This window comes from Mus caroli, chromosome 4 (genome assembly GCF_900094665.2).
Source record: "Mus caroli chromosome 4, CAROLI_EIJ_v1.1, whole genome shotgun sequence".
Lineage (NCBI taxonomy): Eukaryota > Metazoa > Chordata > Mammalia > Rodentia > Muridae > Mus > Mus caroli.
In genome coordinates, this window is record NC_034573.1 from 30,471,112 (window position 1) to 30,491,538 (window position 20,427).

General features: G+C 37.1%; 1 protein-coding gene across 15 annotated transcripts in view; it reads right to left on the reverse strand.

Moving 5' to 3' along the window:
• The window catches only part of Lingo2 (leucine rich repeat and Ig domain containing 2), a 1,160,577-nt gene that overhangs the window by 322,115 nt on the left and 818,035 nt on the right, over positions 1-20,427 (reverse strand). The gene's annotated exons all lie outside the window — the stretch shown is intronic.

Consider the following 20,427-nt stretch of genomic DNA (forward strand, 5'->3'; position numbering starts at 1 on the left):
TAGGGAAGTGGGGGGCGCTATGGGGGACTTTTGGGATAGCATTGGAAATGTAATTGAGGAAAATATGTAATAAAAATATTAAAAATCAAAAAAAAAGTCAAGAAAGATTAAAAAAAAAAAAAGAAAAAAAAGAAAAATGAGCCAAGAACCAAGGTCCACCAACCCTATGTCTAACTATGAAAATTGAACATTAAGGTGTAACCATTCACTAAGGCGACATGTGTTAATATATTACTTTGGAGGTAAATGTCAGAATATTAATTTCATAGAGATGCACACAGACCCAAAACAATATGCTTCTAGAAGAAAACATGGTATAAAACACAATCTACAAAATATTGATAATTTAGGACTTCGTGTTATGAAAGACCCAGTTAAGGTGGTGAATAGATAAGCACATATGTATTTTATATACACCTATACACATATAGATACATGTACATACATAATATACATATGAAAACAAACAAACAAATCTCATCAAAACTAACACCAGGTATGATTCTACAAGCATTTTATCCAATGAAAATAAAAATCTAGCCGGGCATGGTGGCACACACCTTTAATCTCAGCACTCAGGAGGCAGAGGCAGGCATATTTCTGAGTTTGAGTCCAGCCTGGTCTACAAAGTGAGTTCCAGGACAGCCAGGGCTATACAGAGAAACCCTGTCTCGAAAAACGGAAAAAAAAAAAAAGCTGACGATGTGGTTCAGTTTTAAGAGAATTTTCCTAACAAATGCAAGATCTAAATTCTACTTTCATCATGGAAAGAATACAAAGCTTATAAAACTAGGATTTAGCAAAGGTGGAGAAGCTTTAATTGTTATAAAATATTGATGCAACTATATAATAATAAAATCACTTGGAAAATAATTTGAGGATTTTTAAACACACTTATAGCTGCTGTACTTCTGGCCACTCTACATTGAGGAAATGTTCTTAACATGTGTGTGGGTAAATCAGTGTTCTGACTACACAGCAGCATTCTATATTGTCATAAGAAGAACTCAGCTGTTAAATGCACCACACCACGGTAACCCAGAAAGTAAATATTCCAAAGGAGAGAAGCCAGGATATCCAGACGTCCCCTCCCCCAAGGAAGATAGCTACTTCAATTTAATCTATGTCAGTGCAGCCATGTGATGTTACAGGAAGTATCTCTGTGTTTATCTGAGAACATGCACATGAAACAGAAAGAATTTAAAGAAATTCAAGAAAATACTTGATTGCTGTGGCTTTGTTCTTTATCTTGACTATGGTTCTAGAAGTGTATATCTGTGTATCTAAACACAATGAAAAATATACAAAATATGTACAGCTTATTATATGTTGGCTGCAATTTAATAATCAACTTGATGAGACAGATTAAATATAACTTTAAATTTCATTTAAGTATCATATCTATAACACAACCCCTACACCTAAGACTCAAGGAACATTATAGGAAACTGGGTGAAAAATTGTACGTCAGAGAACTATGACATCTTCTGAGTGACACAGAAATTTCTATTTCTTCTAGAATTGAATTCCTAGAACTGCTGAAAAGTTAAACTGGTTTCTAGAGCAGCAATAAGGTCTCTACTGAAGACCTTTTGGTTATCAGTCAAATGCCTGCTTTCTTCACCTAGATACTAGTTTTGTTGTATTTGATACTAATGAATACATGATTCATCTCTACTTTGAAAGTAGTCTTTCCAAAGTGAATACATCTACTGGCCACCTGAGTTATTTTTATTATTAAATTTAAAACTAAATTTTGATAACTTTATAATGCATATATCTAAAATCTTATTTATAATTTAGAATACATTCAGTAAAGGATAATAATACAGACAACCAAGTAAATGGGAAGATGATTTCTGGTCAGATGATTGAAACTGAAGTGGAATAAGGAAAAATCATGAAAAAAAATTAAAAGCGAAAGGAGATTTCTTTTTTTTTAAAACATTAATTTTTTATTAGGTATTTTCTTCATTTACATTTCCAATGCTATCCCAAAAGTCCCCCATACCCCCCCCACTCCCCTACCCACCCACTCCCACTTCCCCGCCCTGGAGTTCCCCCGTACTGAGACATATAACGTTTGCAAGACCAATGGGCCTCTCGCGAAAGGAGATTTCTATGAATGAAAATGCTGAATTAATGTTTAAGCTGAATAGTTGCTGAATAAGACTGGGGTTTGCAATGACAACGAAAAAACACTGTATAATATTGTAATGTTTGACCTTGAATAAGGAGCTTGTGACACTTAGAAAGTCTTTAGGTTAACTTTCAATTAATTGCTATCAAAAATTATTTGGGTTTTCCCTAAGATTATAGTGCAATTGCGGTACTTCTAAGAACCCCAATGTGATTTCATTAGTACTCTCCAGTACAAGGTAGACTCACTAATGGGCTGCCCCAGTTGCAGCTCCCACTTGAAATAATCACTTACATTACTCTTATCCCATAGGAGTTTTCCTAACAGACAAAATCACCTTGTGACTTTATACTTAATCAGGGTTCTGCTCTGTCAGGGCAAAACAAAAATATCTGACCTTCTTGTTTTCAGTGACCCAGAGGGAATTATTTATTGCATTAGATGCCATGGAAACCCACAAAATATAAAGTATCTAAGGCAGACATAATAAATCATCATAATTTTTTCATACAAACTAATAGTCCAGGTTCTGAGCAAAATACCAGCAGAGAATAGTGCTGACACCTGTTCTAAGGACTGATGAAGAAGGTACAGCGAATGAAAGTTTAATCACTGATTTCCTATTGCGCAGTCAGTTTCCTAATGAGACCACATAATTACAAGTGAGAAAATTCAGATCCCTGGCTAATACATAATTATATCTGGAAGCATAGCTACTAAACGGAGAAACTCAATCATTTCAGGAAGATACTTTGCAAATGCAAGCTGGAAGAATATTTAATGAAGGGGGTGCCCGCCCTGGGTTTCTTATTTACATTTTACATTCAAAATTTTAACAATTTTGAGAAAGATCCATAAAGCCAAAAAGGGTTTGTTGTTGTTGTTTGTTTGGTGGTTTTTTTTTTTTGTTATTTTGCAAAAGAATTCACTCAATAGTATAATGTATGAAATTCTGTGAAATAAATGTTTGATAAGATTCAATTATAGAGGCATCCTTAAATTTTGGAAACAATTGATGATCCACATTCTCTGTCCCTTTTGTTTTAGAATGATTACAATTCCTGACGTCATACAGAAAGAGCAGAAAGAAATTGCAATCTCTTACTCTTTGTCACTCTCTAGAACATTGCCATCTGATGCACTGTTGAGTTGAGGTGATGGATGCCTTCAAACATCTTTTTCTGAAATTCTATTTGGGAAGAAGGTCCTCATCAAGTGCAGGCTTTTAAATGGAGTTGGCATCAAATAATAATGTTTTTCTTAATGCAAATTGAAATTGGATGAATATAAGGAGTTAAAACAAATAGTAAGCCAAGGTCTTATCCATATTACAGCTAGCCAGATTGAAAGGATTCTGCACAGGCCTGAGAATGGCACTTGTTTAAGAGGACCTAAAATGTGGATACGCTGCTGGTGAACAGCATGAGAACTTCAAATAAAGTGACCAGTTAGAAGTGATTTTTGGTCTTGCAAAATCCTGAAACATAATCAGAGCATAAAAATCACATACTTGGATACAGCTGCTTCCATGGTTCAGGAAAACAGATATCTATCACTTAATCCTCAGACCTAGTCTGAAACTCAAAACAAAATTTAGAAATCAGGGAGCTACTGAAGCTTAGAGCAAGAAATTCTATTAGAGATGCTTATTCTTCATTTCATGTCTTAACTCCTTTGTGAGACACCACTGAGTAGGTCCCCTATTCAAGATCCTGCATTTATTTTAGCGTTGAGGAACATAAAACCAGAAAGATGAGGTAGTTTTCTCTAGTCACTTTGTGCACATATACACATATATGATATATAACATATATATATATAAAATATATGCATATGTGTATATATCATACATGTATATACATATAAATTATATATTGTATAATATTTATGGCATATGTAGTGGTGTATATGAACTTTGCATATGAAACATAATCTTACAAATTTAATATCTCTAAGTAGTGTTAGGGACATAGGCCAGGGCTAAAGTGACAAAACTTTTATTGTTACAGAGAAATAAAAATCTGTAAATTTCGGGGCTGGTGAGATGGCTCAGTGAGTAAGAGCACCCGACTGCTCTTCCAAAGGTCCAGAGTTCAAATCCCAGCAACCACATGGTGGCTCACAACCATCTGTAACGAGATCTGACGCCCTCTTCTGGAGTGTCTGAAGACAGCTACAGTGTACTTACATATAATAAATAAATAAAATCTTTTTAAAAAATCTGTAAATTTCAGTAAAAAACATGGCAAATCTTAAAATGTTGAAGATATCAAGGAGTTAGAATACTCTGATAAGCTAAATATTCCCAATAAATGGCAACATTATCAAATATGAATAAAGAAAAAACATGTCCTCTAAACAATGAGCTGTGACTCTTCATAGAACAAGTTTGAATTTCTCAACCATCCCTTGTGCTTCTAGAAGCATTTGAAGCGACTAGCTCTTTTTTTTTTCCTTAGGAAGTGTAAGTTATTTGGATCACCTGAAATTTTATTATATTACTCAAGTATCAAGTATTAATAAAGAGACGATATATTTGTATGTATCCCAATTTTTAGTTCATCTCTGTTTATTGAATTTGATTAACATCCGTTAATAACTTTGCAGCTCTCATCTTTTGTTATAATAATGATGTATGATTTTAAAAGATATATAATCTTTAGTGGGTAAAGGATGTGATTCTGGGTCAGACAGTCTGAGTTTACTAAGTTTAAAGTGACGCCGCTATTTGTCATTTCACCTCATGATTATCGATTTCAAAGCTTCTCTTAGCCTCAAGTTTCTCACCTGTAAATACAGATGGCAATATGTAATCCTCATTTTGCAGAATTCCAGAAAATTTAAGTAGACAAATTTTATTAAGTATTTAGTAAATATTGGTAAAAAATAAACAGTGTACAAAGGGGCTGGAGACTATAATACTGTAGGGTATTATGTCGTCAGGAAAATGCCATGGAGAAGGCATACTAAAGGAAAAACTACATTTGTAAAGGCAATAACCTAGAGTCCAATGCTCAGCAAATCACTCTTCTGCGTGATAAGTATAATAACAACCCAACAGAAGAGTTCAATGACATTAAGTATTTAAGCATGCAGTTACTGAGACTAGATGTTTAAAAGTATAGAGAAGTTTTTATATTGTTGAGAATAGTTCTCACTCTCCTGGGTTTCGTTTCTTTTTTCTTTTCTTTTCTTTTCTTTTCTTTTCTTTCCTTTCCTTTTCTTTTCTTTTCTTTTCTTTTCTTTTCTTTTCTTTTCTTATTTTAAAATTCCACACATATTTGAGCATTGCTTTTTCTCTCTCTGTGAAGAAGTGAGTTGGAATTTTGATGGAGATTGCATTGACTCTGTAGATTGATTTTGTTAACATGGCCATTTTTACTATGCTAATCCTGCTGATCCATGAGCATGGGAGATGTTTCCATCTTCTGAGGTTTTTGATTTCTTTCTTCAGAAATTTGAAGTTCTTGTCATACAGATCTTTCTCTCGCTTGGTTAGAGTCATACCAAGATATTTTATATTATATTTGTGACAGTTGTGAAGGGTCTTTTTTCCTTAATTTATTTCACAGCCCATTTATCCTTTGTGTAGAGGAAGGCTACTGAATTGAGTTAATTTTATACCCAGCCACTTTGTTTACTATAGGAGTTCTCTGGTAGAAGTTTTAGGGTTGCTTATGTATGTTAGCAAACATCATCTGCAAACCTTGAATTCTTCCTTTCTAATTTGTATCACTTTGACTCCCTTTTGTTTCTCATTGTTCTGGCTAGAACTAGAATACTGTATTGAATAAAAAGAGAGTAGGCAGCCTTGACTTGTCCCCAATATTAGTGGGATTGCTTCAAATTTCCCTACATTTAATATGATGTTGGCTATTGGTTTGCTATATACTGCTTTTATTGTGTTTAGGTATTTGCCTTGAATTCCTTATCTTTCCAACACTTTTAACATGAAAAGGTGTTGTATTTTGTCACAGGCTTTTTTTTAGCATCTAATGAGATGATTATGTGTTTTTTCTCTGTGAGTTTGTTATGTATACTACAGAGGAGTAGTGATTTAAAAAAAAAACATGGTATTGGCACAGATACACACAGGTAAATCACTGGAATGAAATTTAAAGCCCCAAAATAAATGCACATACATATGGTCACTTGTTCTTTGACAAAAATGTCAAAAGAGTGGAAAAAGACAGCATTTTCAACAAATGGTGCTGATACAACTCATGGTCTGCATGTGGAAGAATGCAAATTGGTCCATTTTTATCTACTTGTACAAAGCTCAAGTCTCAGTGGATCAAGGACCTCCACATAAACCAGATATGCTGAATCTAATAGAAGAAAAAGTGGGAAACAGCTTCAAATATACCAGGACAAAAGAAAATTTCCTCAACAGAAACAATGGCTCAGGATCGGAGATCAACCATTGACAAATGGGACCTCATAAAATTGAAAATCTTCTATAAGGCAAAGAACACTGTCAGTAGTACAAAACAGCAACCTACAGACTTGGAAAAAGTCTTTAACAACCCTACATCCGGTATAGTGCTAATATCCAAAATATACAAAGAAATCAAGTTAGACTCCAGAGAACCAAATAACCCTATTAAAATATGGGGTGCAGAGGTAAACAAAGAATTTTCAATTTGAGGAATCTCAAATGGCTGAGAAGCACCTAAAGAAATGTTCAACATCATTAGTCATCAGTGAAATGGAAATCAAAACCCTGAGATTCCACCTCACACCAATCAGAATGACTAAGATTAAAAACACAGGTGACAGCAGATGCTGGCGAGTGTGGAGAAAGGGGAACACTCCTCAATTGCTGGTGGGATTTTAAGCTGCTAGAGGGAGAGAGGGACCTGGGAAGGAGAGAGAAAGGGAAGGAAAAAAAAAAAGGAGTACAATATCAGGAGAGAAGTCCAGAAGGTCAGGAAAATGAATAGGAAAATGTAGCAGTTGGGGGGGGGGTGGAGAACTGGGTGGAGCCACTAGAAAGTCCCAGACTCCAGGGAAGTGAGTGGTTCCCAGGACCCAAAGAGGACGACATTAGCTGACATACCCAACAAAGGGGAGAGAGAGCCTACAGAGAGCACCTCCAGTAGAGAGGCACAGCCTGCAGTTGAGGGATGGTGCCATCCACTCATCTAAACATTTTTAACCCAGAATTATTCCTGTCTAAAGGAAATGCAGAGATAAGAGATGGAACAGAGATGGAGGAAAGGCTATCCAGACTGTCCCACCTAGGGATCCACCTCATGTGCAGACACAAAACCTAGGATACTATTGCTGATGGCAATAAGTGCTTGCTGACAGAAGCCTGGTATAGATGTTCCTTGAGAGGCCCTGCCAGCATCTGACTAATACAGATGCAGATACTCACAGCCAACCATCGGACTGAGTCCAAGGACCCCAACGGGAGAGTTAGGTGAAGTACTGAAATACCTGAAGGGGATTGCAACCCCATAGGAACAACAACAATATCAACTACCCAAAAGCTCCAAAGCTCCAATGGGACTAAACCACCAACAACATTGATGGGTCCATGACTCCAGCTACATATGTAGCAGAGGATTGCCTTATCTAGCATTGATGATACCAGAGACTTTTGGTGCCCCAGTGTAGGGGGATGCTAGAGTGGTGAGGTAGGAGAGGGTGGGTGGCTGGAAGAGCACCCTCTAAGAGGCAAAGGGGAGGGGGTTGGGATGGAGGTTTTCAGAGGGTAGACCGAGAAGGGGACAATATTTGATTTGTAAATTAATAAAATAACCAATAAAAAAAGTGTAGAGAAAGACAATTAATGTAGTACACTGACAATTCTGAAAGGCATTCCAAATGACAGTCTAACACTTGAATGGTAATAGCATGAGGTCCTGCAACTATTTGAGTCTTGTGGACATAGAGCAGACATACAGCTTCTAATTTGTTTGCTTCTTTTAATCTCCCAATTCTCTTCCCGACACGTGGACATACATGTAGTGTGCAAGGTGCTGTGCTAGCACTTTGCTTGGCAAGATATTTCTCAATATTCTTCACTTTAGATTTGATTGATAGATTGGGTATTGGTTGATTTTGTCAGTGTGTCTGCATATGTATATATGCCATTTTAATGTTAGTAGTAACTGTGGAAACCAGAAGGTGGTGTCAGAGCTCCTGAAATGGCCAGTGGTTGCGAGCTTCTTGACAAGGTTCTCTAGAAGAGCAGAAAGTGCTTTTAACCACTCATCTTAGTGTTGAAGGCATATGGAAGATGTTAATGTTATTTTATAGGAATGTAGAGGTCTGAAAAATAGTTGTTTTCATTACATTTTTGCATTCCAATTATTGAAGAAACTACTCTATAGGCAAAGATTAATTCAAAATTTTGATGATTCAGCAGAGCTATCATTGAAGCATGGTATTAAGTTACATTATGCCATGTGCAGCAATGCCAATGTGGGCTTCAATATATGTTTTCTAGAAAAGGGAGTTTATAATTATCTGGTCAGGCTGAGAATTCTAAATTAACCTTATTTATCTCACTTTGGAGAGCTGAAAGAAATGTTTGCATCAGTCAACTTTTCTTTCTGTGTGACAAAATACTTGAGAATGTAATTTAAAGGCTAACAGATATATTTTAGCTCTTAGCTGTAGGCCATGTTAAGTACACTTGGCTCTAGGTCCCTGGCCTGTAGCTGGAAAGTACATTATACTTTAGGATGAGGCAGAAGAAAGGTATTTATTTCATGGGAGCCCAGTAATAGAGAGAATATTAAGAATGCTCTGGGGACAAGTTAGCCCCTTCCTAGACACACCAGGTCCTACCTCTTAATAGCAATGCCACTGTCAAGAACCCATAAGCTCCCAATACTGTCAACAGATGGTGTTTTAGTCAGGGTTTCTATTCCTGCACAAACATCATGACCAAGAAGCAGTTGGGGAGGAAAGGGTTTGTTCAGCTTACACTTCCATACTGCTGTTCATCAGCAAGGCAAGTCAGGACTGGAACTCACACAGGTCAGCTGATGCAGAGGCCATGGAGGGATGTTCTTTACTGGCTTGTTTCCCCTGGCTTGCTCAGCCTGCTCTCTTATAGAACCAAGACTATCAGCCCAGAGATGGTCCCACCCACAAGGGGCCCTTGATCACTAATTAAGAAAATGCCTTACACCTGGATCTCATGGAGGCATTTCTCCAACTGAATTGCCTTTCTCTGTGATAACTCCAGCTTGTGACAAGTTGACACAAAATTAGCCACTACAGATGGGTAATAAGCCTTCACCATATGAATCACTTTGAGAGACACTTTATATACAAACAATAAGACTCTCAAATAAGTCACAAATCTTACCAAAGTGACATAATCTTTTCCCATAGATTAAGTTGTTTAGTATCTTCATTTATTTGTAAAGTCCTTAAAACTATGAGCAAGACCACATGGGAGACAGCAAAAGGCAGAACTTCAATGGAAGAAATAAAGGAAGGATATGCTATGAAAATTCTATAGATATCATTCAAATCTGACTATAATGACACTGGATTTTAATAATCAGATGGCCATTTTGTTATTACAAAAATAGAGTCTTTAAATAAAATGCTTTCGATGGACAGTAATTCTGTTCTGCTTTTCTCCCATCTGTTGTCCTGGTTCACATGAAGCTAGACTGATGGTTGGGATGAAATACTGCATTAATTCATACACACTACAAGGAGGGCTAGAGGTGCTAAGCCCTTACTGACTTTCAAAGTCAGTACTTTTAAGTCACACTTTTGACTGCCACAGAGTGTGGTCCAACTTTTAAAGCTCCAGTAATGCAGTCCTGGCAAACCCAGTTTCAGGCTTTGTTGAAACGAAGCATATCAAAACAGGAAGAGATGAAGGCATAGCTTGAATGGCCACTCTCGCAGACATCTGTGCAGTGATTCACATCAAAAGGCCATCAGCAAGTAATATACTCATGCTGTAGCCATCCAAGAAGCAACTGAGTTGAAACAGGTACCTGGCCCCTTTATCCCACCAGGATTCCCATGTCCTTTCAAGGTTGGCTGAGTTAATATCTAGCTACTGTTGGACTAATTTGCTTTACAATTGGAACAACAATGACTTGAAGCACTTCTACCTTCATAAACACATAAGAGATGCAAAGGAGAGAATTCCTTTAATTTCAATATTTCTCTAGGATACCAATAATTGAGTGATAACTCTGAATTGTAAATTATCACTTGACACAAGTGCAGGCCATAAACATTAAATTATTCACATATTTTGTTTGATATGTTCACAAGCGTGCCTTATTCTGTTGTTTAATCTCCAAATTTATATTCTTAGGAGGGAGTGAATGTTTGCAAAGGGTGTGCTTTGTTCATCTTAGAATTCTTGCAATGGTTTAAGGAATTTACGTTTTCTTTCAGAGACTCAAGAGGATAAACGTCTTGCCTAAGTCCAGGACTTCTGTCGGGGACAAAATATAATATTCATCTGGCCGAGCTAAAGCAAAAGCTTTCCCAGAATTACAATCAAACGTGCCTACTTAGATAAGAGGTTCCAAATGGAAAATCAACTGTTCTGTTGGCTAGTAACATAAATTCTTCCTAGCATCACTGCCCATGTGGGTGTTTAACAAGTAGGAGTGTTCACTAGAAGAAATCCTAATATTTGAAAAATTGAGGCAATAAAAAGCAATAACTGAAAATGTTTGTTACTAATGATTATAATAATAACAATACCAATATTTGAGTGCTTTCTACAGTCCAGACATGGGACCATGCAACTACTTGACAAAACATTTCATTTAGTCCTCATAAGAATAGCTGTTATTATTTCCCACCTTTCCAAGTGAAAAATTGAAACCTTAGAAAAACTGACCTACTTGCCTAATTTTCATGGTCACTGAGAGGCAGAAAGAGCCTCAGAATACAGGGCTGAATTCAAAGCCTGTTCTTTTTCATTCATTAGTTCAAATTCATTTTTTATAATAATTTACCTCTTGTACTTACTAAGAATTATTATAAAATGTTAGGTGCCTGATAGAAATGTAAGAAGTATCTAAAGCAGAAATTCTGAGGAAGACAGAAAATCTCAAAGTTATCAGATCAGTCCCCAAGGTGCCATGGTAAAATAGTAGCTTCTATGCTAGAGGGTTAGTCACCCACACTGTCTGGCTTGCTACCCTCCTCTCCATTTTTAGAGCTGTACTAATCTATGGCATAGATGAGTTGTTTAATGAGCAAGAAGACTCCATACCTAGGAAATTGCCATCAGATGCCAGTTCTGCCTTGGAAATATTCATATCCCTTTGAAAAGAAATGTAGTCTTTCCTAGTCATTTAAAGAGGAAACCAAAGGAAAAAAAGTAATTTGCTTGAGGTCACATGTATGATTAGTTGGAGAGACAGTAGAATTGAGGTCGCTTAACACCAGCCTGATACTCTATCACAGAACTGAAAATTTGTAAAATTCTAAGGGAACTTACAATTATTGCTGTCAATCTCTATATTTAAGCATTAATGAAACACCTATGAAACCACAGGCATTATGAATGGTGCTGTAGATAGCACACTTAACTGGGGACAGTTCTAGTGGTTGCATTTATTTTTCCAGATGTGTGTTCTACTTTTAAACCTTAAGGGGTGAAGTTAAACAAAATTAGAATTACCTGTGAATTTGGTGAGACAATGGGATTGTTTACCATTGTGGTTCCTTCAGTTCTAGGGATAAAATACGGATGATGGATTTCAGCCCAGGACTCAGAAAAAGGAAAGGTTGAGGCAGTAATGCATTGCACAATCTAATGAGAGAAGCCAGATCCATCTCTCCATGAATGGCAGCTTCATTACCTTCAAAAGATCTCTTCTCAAAGATGCAATTCAATTGAGGGCTCTCAATCCAGACTGAGACAGGGGATTTGCTTCTCCGCCAATTCCCTCACACATCTGTTCCCCTTCTGTTTCTTTCTTGATGTGAAAAAGCTCTGTTTGATCATGGTAGGACACTGAAACTCTGCAAGTCCTTTTAGCTGGCTTCAAGTACCAAAGAGATTCTTGTAGTTCAGAATTATATTCTGATTGACAGCAGCAATAATTGAATGCACTTTGTCTTGCAGCTGCCAATCCATGAGAAATAATGATAGCTCATTTAATCACATTTCTTAGGATGAATAAGGATAAGTTCCTTTAATTTTTGCTCCTTTAAGTGTTTTTAATATTAACATGCTCACATATTTGCATTCATTCATTCATTCCCTTCTCTCCATCAAACTGAAACAGCAGCCTGTGACAAGAGAAACGCTGAACAAAGGGTTGCATACGGACCACCCCATTTGTTTGTTTATGAAGGCATCACACAAAGTGCACAAACAAGTTATTTCAAAAATTAACAATTGAGACACCAGAGATCTGTTCAAGATATAAATGCCCTGGCAAATACTGGATGTCAGGGAATGCTGTCAGGATGGTGAAGATGGACAGTTCCATGTGCTGCAGGTGGGGACGATGGCATCCATCTCAAAACACACACACAGAAGAACATTTGATAAAGCCTGAAAAGTCTCTCTCACTGATGTTAAGAGTTATTGCAGGTCCACTGCTGGACTATCCCAGCTAAAGCTCCTAGGGAACAGGAAATCCAAACTCTTGAAGATGGGGTTGAGTTTTGTTTGTTTGAGTCTTAAAATCCTGGTTATTCAGTAATTTGAGGTAATTGCTTAACTCTGAGGATTTCATACAATGTATTTTGACCATTGTTTTTCCATCCATCTCTTTCCAGATCCAACTCCCACCTGCATAACTACACAGCTTTCTGTTCTCTCTGTGTGTCTATTTAAAACTCATCTAGCCCAATTCAGATTGTCTAATACTCTTGGTCATGGGGCCTATTCTGGAGTATACTTCCTACCAGAAGGCTATATCCCTAAGAAAACAGACCCTTAGTTTGCTTTGATGGTTTAAAATGTGTTAAGTTGAACTTATCCCTGAGAGGTCAGTTTATTAGTATACATTCTAAAACATAATTTTTAAAGTGAAGAAACAAATGTGAAATTTCAGAAAATATCCTCAAGGAATTCACATTTTAAATCTGTGGGTATACTATTACTCAGGATTATTTATAGTTCTCATATTTTTCCTGTAACTATATTCTCTTTGATAAAAGAGCATAAGAAGCAAGCCAAAAGGATCTGAAGGAGTCTTAAAATAGCCATAAATAACTCAAAAGGAGAGCATCAAAGCAAATATGCTTTCAGAGAACAATGGTGAGATAATGGTCACAAGACAGAGACCAGTGACAATTAATCACCTCTGCCTGCTTTGGAAAGCAGAGACTGGCAGTGCCACACATCAGATGATAAGGGATAGAAGCAACAATCAAATGGATAGATGGTCCGGGGGCTAACGAAACAATGCATTAATTATAAAAACTTTAGTATCTATCTTTAAAGTACAAATAGGTGGTGAGTGTATGGATAAGTTGATGAAGCAAGCCTAAAAACTTATTTATACAATGCTTTTATTTTTTTCTCCACCTTCCTTTGTTCTCCAGATTCCCTTGAAAGCTGCTGGCATTTTTTGCAAACAATAGAATACGTTTCTTAAATGGGCAACAATATTTGTCTACTATTAGGAAGTCAGATTATCAAAACCAGGAATTAGAGAAGGCTGACCATGAAGGAAAGGAATTTCGAGTTCAATGCCCTTTGCTTTCACAGCTCCTACCAAGGTCTCATTCACTGCTTTGCATTAAGAATTACTTAATTCTTTTGTTTTTTTTTTAATATTCACAAACTTCTACCAAACTGCTCCAGGACACTTAAAACCTGCATTTGCTTTTGGTTTCAGTTCTGTGTTTTGTTTTGCTTTGTTTTGTTTTGTTTTGTTTTGTTTTGTTTTGTTTTATTTTGTTTTGTTTTGTTTTGTTTAACAGAGAAGGGGCCAGTACCAGACATCAGTACAAGGGATGGTATGATAAGATGTGTTTAAGAAGTGTGTTACCCTGTAAGGAACAGCTGACTTCATTTTATTTTTAATTAAACAATGTTAGACTTTGCTCATGTCTTCAGCTAGAGGTCATCTTGATTTATTTTGTTTGTTTTTCTTTAATAATCTCCTGAGTTGCATATTATAAATTATTTCAATTCTTCCAAGAATTGACTGACCATAAAATGTTTCATGGTATGTTAACTCCTTAACCATAAATATATAAAATGTATGACCATAAACTCTTAACATATACCCTTTCCATGATCACAAAAATAAATAAGAAATTCTAACTTTTAAACATTTGCTCATTTGCCATAAAAAGGCCTTTTTGTTTCTGATCTGGTCCACTTCATTCTCCTACCATACTCTAAGTTTGGTTTGGCCATAAATAACATTTTTTACCATGCAACCATGCATTTTGTCAGTGTTTATTCCTGGTTTTCAGCACTATAACAGTCACATCCCATGTTCTCTTCCTCAGGGTGTTCTTGTTGATCTCACCCATGGCTGTCTTTTAACGTCCTATTATCTGTAGAGCTAGATTTGTAAAAAACCAAAAACAAACAAAAAAACAAAAACAAAAACAAAAAAACAACAAAAAATCTACTTTTAATAAGAGTTCTCAAAGGCTTAGACTCCTCTTCTAGTCTACTGTCCAAAGGTAGGGAAGAAAAGATGGTAAATAGAACAAGGGGATCTGGACCTGTTTAGAAGTAGTTCTTTGGGGCAATTCCAATCTCTATTTTTCAGGATACCAGCAGTCCAGTTCAGTCATGGCAAGATACCAAATACAAATCAGTAGCAGTGGCACAATCAAGCAGAAACCTCTGCCAAATAGGAAGAAATCAGTGGGAACGACCAAACTAGCCAAGGTGCCAGGAGAAGTGCTTGACAATGCCTCTCTCAAAGAAGTAAAGGTTAATGCTGTTGAAGATGCTAGACCAAAGAAGTGTTGCAAAGCTAGCTATGCAAGTTTGCTTATTTTCTCCTTTTTGGCCTATTTATACTCTCTCCAAATAGCATGTGTCTTCCCATGGTCTTGCCATACCAAAAATACCATGAGTCTGAGTCACCTGAAATATCCAGAAAGTTCCAATTCAGCCATCTCTTACATATTATTTTTCAGTCTCTATCTTTCCTTCTTTCCTTCCTTTTATACGTTTGTATCCCCTCTAACTGTATGTAGCCCTTTCTTTAAACATCTAAGTTAGACTATTCCCATTGTCAATTCTTTCTACCAGTTTGAGACTTAACCCTGGCTTGTTAATAAATAAACAGCTCAGCAGTATTTTTCTCAATAATCTTAACAGTGTTCTAAAAACTTAATCAAGAACAATGGGAATTTGTCTGTTCTCTGTAGAAGATTTGAAGACAAACTTCCATAAGTGCTCACTGGTAAGCAGAAAGGGCCTAGAAGACATGGGCAACACTCCCACCTAACTTCTGCCAGACTTTTCCCCTTGGTATACTAACCTGTAGAATGTAAAATTCTCTCATCTTTTGTTTCATCAGTCAATCCCTCTCTCCTCAGGTGACAATCTGGGATAAAGTCACCCTTGTCTACTTAGACCTGCCTTGGACTAATATTCTTGACAATGCAGATATTCTTACAAGAGAAACAGCATATCAAATATATGAACATGACTTTCTTTCCACAGAGTTGTTAGTCTTAATTCTCTATCTCATCCCAACTTGACACTCTCTTGTAGTACTCACTTAAATCTGCCTTTATCTGACATCCCTAACATAACAATTATTTTGTATTTCAACACTGTGTTGTTTCCCTCCCCTCCCCTCCCCTCCCCTTCCTTTCCCTTCCTTCCTTCCTTCTTTCCTTCCTTCCTTCCTTCCTTCCTTCCTTCCTTCCTTCCTTCCTTCCTTCCTTCCTTTCTCCCTTTCTTTCTCTCTCTTTCTTCCTTTCTTTCTTTTCTTTCCTTTCTTCCTTTCTTTCTTTTCTTCTATTCTTTTTTTTCCATTTTAACAGTAATATGTAATTCCTCTATTTGTCATTAGCCCATGTATTGTCTGGCCCCTCTATTAGACTGTGTGTTCAATAAAATCACGGATAATATTTAAATTGATCATTGCCTTACTAATTTTAAATCTTTGGCATCAACTATAATGCTGTAATACATAGTAGGCACACCATAATTCTTAAAATATAACCTGCTGATTCAAGTGCATCAGTAATTATCAATCCCAGTCATAGTCTTTTCAATCACAGATATTAGGAAGTGTTTTATTTCAAGGGGCCAATTGGCATAAGACAATTGATATGATAGGCAGCATGACCAGCAACTGTGGTATGATGATCTGTGATCAGTTCCAGGCACGGAGATGTCATTACTGAGATAAACACTGGAGCAGGAATAATTCTCTCATTTAACTCTTGAGGACACTAGCCTTACTGTGATTTGAAGGCTCTGTTGTCCCAGAAGCATACTTAGAAACTTTTTATAATGTGGAAGTAGTTGAAAGAGGTACTTTTGGGATATCATCAAGACTCTCAATTTATGAATGGATTTAGCGCTCTTATAAAAGTGGCTCCAGGAATCCTATGTATCTTTCATACACAGTGTAAAAATGCAGTAAGTTAGGAAAGCAATAGGCTTCCAGGACCCAACGGGGATGACATTAGCTGAAATACCCAACAAAGGAGGGAGAGAACCTGTAGAGACCATATCCAGAAGTTAGGCAAGACTCCAGGTTGAGGAATGGGGCCACCTACTCATCTCCAAAATTTAAATCCAGAATTACTCCAGTCTAAAGGAAATACTCTTTGTTCTGTCTCAAGGAAAAATAATGGAGCAAAGACTTAAGGAAAGGTCATACAGAGACTTCCACATCCGTGGATCCATCCCATATACAGACACCAAACCCAGAGACTAATGCTGATGCCTAGAAGTGCTTGTCCACAGGAGCCTGACATAGCTACCTCCTGAGAGGCTCTGCCAGAGCCTGACAAATACAGATGTGCATGCTTGTAATCAACCATCAGACTGAGCACAGGGACTCCAATGGAGGAGGTAGGGCAAGAACTGGAGGAACTGAAGAGGTTTGCAACCCCATAGGAAAAACAACAATATCAACCAACCAGACTCCCCAGAGTTCCCAGGAACTAAACCACCAACCAAAGAGGACCCATGCTTCCAGCTGCATCTGTAGCAGTGGATGCCTTATCTGGCATCAATGGCAGGGAAGGCCCTTGGTCCTGTGAAGGCTCGATGACCCAGTGTAGGGGAATGCTAGGGTGCTGAGGTGGAAGTGTGTGGGTGAATGGGGTACCCTCATAGAAGCAGAGGGAGAGGGGATGGGCTAGGGGGTTTGTGGAGGGGAAACTGGGAAAGGGGTGACAGTTGAATATAAATTAATAAAAAATAATATTTTTTTAAAAGAAGAAAATGCACCAAGGAAGCACTGACTATGAGAAAGAGTCTCTTAACAGACAACCTGCTAGAGATGTATTTTATCTTCAGTGATTTCAAAATTATTTATGTACTATGAATTGATACTGAGTCTAAAGAATCAGTCTAAAGATTTTGGTTATGGGAGCCCAGATAGGGTAGGGCAAGTCTGTACACACAATTCCTGTCTGCAGCTTAGACTTGTCTGGGAATAGTTAGTAGGCAGGAGAATTTTATTTAAAAATGGACAAATTCAGAGGGGAAACAGGGGGAAATGGGGAGAAAATACAAGAGGAGAGAGCATGAGTTGTGACTCAAGACCAAGCCCTTCACCAAACTCCCCACCCAAAGGCAGAAATGCTTTTGAAAGCTCCTTGTGGGTGAAGGAAAACTATCTTATACAAGCTTCCAAGCTTAGCCCAGCAGTAATTCTCCTTAGAGTACAGAGGGCTATTTGTGCCAGAGTTTAATATATGACACCAATCTCTCTGCAGAAAGCTGGCATTCTTTTCTTCCAGAATCCTGTTAGTTTAAAACATATCAGAAATGAGCACATATGCTTTTGTCACCTTTGTGATAGCCTTGGGCTAAGTAAGGCTACACTGTTTTCAGATTGGAGCTTTCTATAGCAAAGATATGGAACAATTGTGTAATTTTAGCTTCATTGAATAAATTGTATTTGCAAATTTTACCAAGACAATAGGAGAAGACAGAAGTCACTTGTCTGTAGAAAGAGCCATGTCATATTCAATTTTCAGTAAATGACCACTACTATGAAATTTAAATATATACCATGCAAATGCAAAGAAGGTAGAAAAGACTAGAAGGGGAGAAGGGAGGGCTTGGAAACAAAGGTGAAATTCACATGTGTATCCACAGGAAATCACTGCAGTAAGAGGTCTTAGAGTTTCCAGCATGCCTCACACAAGTACAAGCAAGTACAATGAGGAAAGGCTGAGAGAAGCTGCCACTCACCTTCACAAAGAAACTAGAAGGTAATAAAAGGTAAAGGCTCTGTACAACATGATTGTGCCACTCAAGACCCAAGATAGTTTGCAAGCATCCATTTCTGTGCTGCTCTGTTGCATGACAAATTTGAGCCTTCTAAGTTTTCTTTACGTTCGTCCTCAGCTTACATTATTCTAAAGGCTATACAACAAAATATGAATTCACAAATTAGTCCGAGGTTGTTCACACAAATATTAAAAGTATTTAACCAAAACAAAGAGAGTAAAGTTTCCCTTACAGTAAACCTTATCTGTTACTAATTTAAGATGTTTAGTTCAACTATAATTTATGGCTGAGAATATACAGGCAAACAACTCATAGAGGCAAACAAACAAACAAACCAAAAAACAACCTAGTTATGTACTGAACCAAGTATTTTTATATGAAACTCTGGAACACCATTTGTTACCTTTCAATGACCTGTTTTAATGACTTGTAGTGATACAAAACCACACAAAGTCGAATTCCCCAAACAGGAGCAATTTCCTAGTGTAGGTTGAAAATCCCCTATAGAATTAATAATGGTATATTTTTAAAATATCATGTATATCAAAGTGAAAGTAAGAAGTAGTTCAGTTTCTTTTTGCATTGTGTGGGTTTAAAAGCTCATTCATACAAACATCTGTGGATAATAAAATATCTATACTGATCTGTCACTAAAATAATATACCCAATTGCAAAATAATCCTGCTTCTAACAATGTATTCTCTTAAGATGATATCCAATTAATTAGAGCACATACTTATCTACCACTTAAGTAAAGTCCCAAGACAGTTTTATATTAATTGTAATAGATGGTTTTAGAGCCATAAGATATATTTCAATCTCTAGTTTGTATATAAGTATTAAATTGAGTTTATGTTTTCAGTTACTTTTTCCTACCCAATGTCCTTCAGACTATTTGATGAAGCAGGGCAAAGAGGGGAAATGTTGTTGTCAACATGGCAGATCGTGATTGGTTCTCAAACAGAAGATAATGTGTATCAAAAAATCACAGGTAGAATGGTAGTTACAGTGGTAAGGGCTTAACAAGTGCTTTCCAAGAAGCACTTACTCTCTGCTGGGTCCACAAGAGTACTAAAATTAGAATGGAAACCGGTCATCTCTGCTTCACTTCTTTGGGATATCCCTGTATATAGGCATGCTAAACACTATAGAAACCACAGAACTAGGACTAGAAACCTATCTCATTTCTCATTAAAGATGAAGATTTGATGCTAACAGTAATGTAGGCATTGTATAGCTTTTACAATGTTCTTTTCCAGACCTCCAAAAATTGTGCATAAGTTCTAATCCTGTGGTCATCCTAGAGTCCAGGAAGAGTGGAGTTCTCAGGACAGACCATTCACAACTAACTATCCATGAAGGTGACACTGGACTCTGGAGCATAAGTATTCACTTTCTGAGAACCAGCCTATCTCATAAATCAATAAAGATGTCTTTCAACCACATCGCAAATTGGGAAATGACAGGATGATTAACCAGATTGCACCTTGCTCAAGTGTTGCAGCAAACAAAGTACCAATTCTATCAAGTCTACCTTAGTAAACAAAACAAATATGAATGACCTCAAATCAGCTTCATCATGGGGAGTATTACTGTAACATGGAGGAGGACTTCATCATAACAGTCTAGATGGGATTCCCCTTTCAGTTAACTTTCTACCTTCTATATCTTCCAGCACCTCTCAAGAGGAGATGATGTGCAACTGGGGCAAAATTACATATATGAGGTGAGGGAGTGTGGACGACCTCTCTTAAATAGTCAGCTGATGAGGATTCTAACACCTTTTATTCATGGGCATAGTACTGTGTTCTCCAACTCCAGATCTATGTAGTTATGACTTAATTTAGGGTACTCCCTCCTTCCTTCTTTCCTTCCTTCCTTCCTTCCTTCCTTCCTTCCTTCCTTCCTTCCTTCCTTCCTT